Genomic DNA, 4,512 nt, shown 5'->3' with positions numbered 1-4,512 from the left:
CTCCGCGCTAATTACAATACGATGAGGAGCGAGATCAAATGCGCCTACAGAATAAATTTTAGCAAGCCTAACAACATTGGATCGCTGCTAGAATTCTCGAACCGTACACTGCAGTCGCGAAAATGGTACGAGTCGGACGTGCCGATTAACATTATCAACGTGAACATTATCCGCGTCGAATGTAATGTCACCGCAGGTGCGTACAACAACGGTAAACTCGTTCATACGATACATGAATTTTCACCGAGGGTACCACCAGGATATAAGATATCGGAAACACCGGCGCACATCATTTACTTACCGATCATCGTACGGAGCATTACAGATTTAACGTTACGCGTTGTCGATCAGGAAGGACGATTACTCGATTTTCGAAGAGAAGAGATCACCATTAGAGTGCATGTACGACGGCGGCAAAACTAGCGTGTGATGCTCGTGCTGAACGGATCGAAAGACGTGAGAGACACAATTTTTACGACGCCCGCGACAACAACAACAACATCGAGATTTGCTAATACGCAATCATCTTGCACTAAGAAAAAGAAATTAAACGCATCAAACGTTGCGTTTTTACAATCTTTGGGATTCGCGGTGCGAAACATTTGAACGATGACTGACATTCTCAACATCGCGGACGAACCGATCTTTGACGATCGCATTGTCAAGATTGAGACTCACGCATACAACCCATTCGCCAACACAACGTTCGGACACAGTGACGAGATAAGAATACCCATACAACAACAGGATCTGTATACATTGCCGTACGAGAGTTTCTTATACATCGAGGGAGAATTGAAGATAAACAATCCAACTGACGGATCTAATGTGTACTGCAAAATAATTGCGTAGCATTCATGTTTGACGAGATTCGATACGAACTCAATGGCGTGGAGATTGATCGCAACAGAAACGTGGGAATAACAAGTATGCTCAAAAACTATGTAACAATATCATCCGACAGAAGCGTGATTATAAGAAATGCTGGCTGGAGTGATCCAACTACTATGAATGGACACTTTAATTTTTGCGTACCGCTCTACATGTTATTGGGATTTTGCGAGGATTACAGACGCATAGTAATTAACGCTCGTCACGAGTTGATCTTAATACGATCGCGCAATGACAACAATTGTCTGGTTAGAGCTTCGGCGGTGGAGCCTGTGATCAACATATTCAAGATACAATGGCGAATGCCACATGTGCTGTTGAGTGAAATTAAGAAGCTGTCTATGCTGCGCGCTCTGGAAAGCGGACGCTACCTCAGCATGGGTTTTCGCTCGATGGGATCTGTACGAGTTTCTGCTGTTGCAGCGTACAACCAAGCATTCGTGGGCCATTAAGACCGCGACTCAGCTGGAGAAACCACGATACGTTATCTTTGCTCTGCAGACAGGTCGGAAGAATGTTATGCTCGAGGATATGAGTAAATTCGACGACTGCAAATTAACAAACGTGAAACTTTATCTGAACTCGGAATGTTATCCGTACGATGACATGAATCTTTCGATAAAAACAGATGGTCGATTCTATACGACACGTACGCGCGTTTCTGCAAAAACTATTACGGATACGAGTACCTCGAACCGAGCCTCACCGTCTCACTGTTTCTACTTTACGGTCCGTTTATAATCATCGATTGTTCTCGACAAAACGAATCGGTGAAAAATGCTACCGTAGACGTAAGAATAGAATTTGATTGTAAGGAAAATGTGCCGGCAAACACTACCGCTTATTGTCTCATTTTGCATGATCGCGTTGTCGAATACAATCCTCTAACGAATGTAGTACGTAAAATTACATGAATCAACACAAGCAGGAACGCTCGTCTTCTATCAACCAACCAACGTTCGAATCTTCTATAAACGAAATTGGAGAATCGCATACCGGATCATATAACATAAAAATTTGCGATACTCGATAATTAACGTCAGTCGTTCGTCGTCGTAGTTTTCGCTAATATCTTTTCATTATGGTTGTGCCAACGTTTATGGATCTTCAAGGATTTATTATCGATAAAAAATTTATCGTGAAAGAAATTGCGATTCTGACTCAAGGATCTGTACTGTCTCATTATATTTTTACGAGTCTTACACCATTCCGTTTGCTCACGAGGTCTGAGAGATCTCAGGTTGCATGGTTGGTTGGAAAACATCAATCTGCAATGGGAAGATGGAAACGTTCCATACTACATGGCTAAATGTTTAATCACTGAGGCTGTGACGTTGAAAGATGCATCTTCTCGAGTGTATGTCAAAGGACATGAAAAACGAGAATGGTTGGCAAACTTACTGGAAGACGATGCGAGAATCGGTCTTATTATCGAGACATTGGATAACGACTATGATGACGTTCCTGCTTTAGATAAATTAGATGCTACTCTGCGTTGCGATAGACATGTACGAAATTGCGCTTTACAAAATGTATTTAAAATATTCAATTGGTGGTCGAATCATCATCATGAAGGTTCAATCAACCTATATTTACATTAAAAACTATAGTTCAAGTATTATTTTCTATATTCTGTAATTATATTTTTTTAATTTTAAATAAATTTGGAATTTTTATACATTTATATTTCTTTTACTGTCACCTTCTTTTCTTACCATCATGCTCTCTTCTTTCCTTACACATCATACTCTTCTTGTCCTACGTCTATAGCGCTGTCCTTTTCTCACCATGCGCGCTCTCCTTCCTCTCTATTCTTTCTCTCACCATGATAAACTTTTCGTTGTTTTTTCAATGGTATACCTAAACTCCGACTTAAAGATCTTTTCATGTGAGGTCTATTAAGATAGCAATTTCTATCATGAAGTTTTAAAAATAATGTGTGACTTCCATTTCCGAAACATTTGCCATCTTCATCTATATCCTTGAATATTTGAGGATATTTTTCAATAACTTTTTTAGCTACAATTTTCAATGCTTTAGACGGAATAAATTCTTGCAGAGATTTCATGTCAGAAATTATACGATTTACAACAGTATGTATTACGTATTTGTTACGATTTCCTGCTTGTAATTCTTTAAGCACTGCAGATTTAAAATTATTCCAAGATATACAAAAACGTGTCCAAGTTTCATCATCAGTATTTGACTGTATTTTAGTATCCAATACAGTTGTTGGCGATTGTCGTGCACTTGTAGATGAGAAAGACATGGAATTACTATTGGTAGGGTATCGCAGGATGTCATACTATGTTCCATTTCAGTTTGAGGTGACCAGCATTCTTCTATTTTGTAGTAATATAAAAGTTTCGCCAGAACAAAACTTTAAAACATCAGTATCATCAACATTTGTACCATCCTTTTCTATAACAAGTATAGAGCCAATAATACCAAGCTTGTTGTTACTTTTTGTAATAAGTTCAGATAACATGTTATCAGATTGGTTTATTACCAAGGAGATTTTTTGTTTTCTATTGGCCGACCAAACTTTAATAAATAAGACATCTACAGAACAGAAAACACATAAATAAATAATATAAAAAATAATACTAAACAATAAATATTACTTACATAATTTCATAGATCAAGAGGTGCATATTTGAAGATATAAATGGCAATGGAATTTAATTCAGTTTCAAGAATAGAATGTGGAGCGAGGAGAGCAGAGTAGGGAAATATAAAGATTTTGTCAGTATTATATTCTTGATTTTTAACATCAAACTGTTCGTATATTCCAAAATCAGAGTTATATACAACTTTTATTGTGGTACCCAGAAAATATACGTTTGTATAAGAATTATTTATTAAAATATATTTGATTTTGCAAATGATAAAATAATCATAACGGTCTTTTCCTATGCAGATACACATATTTGTTTTATATGTAATGCCTTTAAAAGTAATTTATGAGGATATATATTTAAAATTTACAATCCTTTCTTTTTTATCATAAAAATAATTTTTTATAACGGAAGAAATATTATTACTAAATTTTTCCGGAATATATTCTTCTATATTATTTGATCTCACCAAAGAACAGTATGTATTTTCTTGAAGTTGACTTTGTAAAAGTTGATGTTTATATGATAACATTTTTGTTACGTTTTTGTAATTTTGCGAGTGTTTAATAATATTTTTGAAATATCTGTGCTTGCTTTCAAATCGTAAAATCCATAAATGTTTAAGCGGTCCAACGATACAATTAGAGAAGGATAATGACAAATATAATGATGTTTTGGTCTTAATTTTATTTCTGGAAAATATTCTGATCTTAGCAATAAGTATTCATTGATTTTTTCTTGCAATAGTGCAACCTGGCCAAAGGATAATGCACAAACAAAAATTAAAGAACAGATTTCTCGAAGATGTATTATTAATAGCCAAGCATCATTTTTAATATTCTTAATTGAATCAAAGATAGCTAAAGGAAGTATTAGTAATAATCTTCCAATTTGACTTGCAATACCTGCAATTTTGCACAAATCTTTTATGAATGGAATACTGTTATATTCATTTTCATCTTTAAATTTAATTTTTTGCAATCGAGAATTTAAAAACTTATAA

General features: G+C 35.6%; 1 pseudogene; it reads right to left on the bottom strand.

Annotated features, from left to right (window-relative positions):
* Window positions 1-2,674: 2,674 nt before the first annotated feature.
* On the bottom strand, window positions 2,675-3,529 carry LOC140670674 (uncharacterized; annotated as a pseudogene).
* Window positions 3,530-4,512: the final 983 nt, after the last annotated feature.

The sequence above is a fragment of the Anoplolepis gracilipes genome, chromosome 10 (genome assembly GCF_047496725.1).
Source record: "Anoplolepis gracilipes chromosome 10, ASM4749672v1, whole genome shotgun sequence".
Lineage (NCBI taxonomy): Eukaryota > Metazoa > Arthropoda > Insecta > Hymenoptera > Formicidae > Anoplolepis > Anoplolepis gracilipes.
The sequence above is the reverse complement of the archived record's forward strand: the minus strand, read 5'-3'. Positions and strand labels throughout refer to the sequence as shown.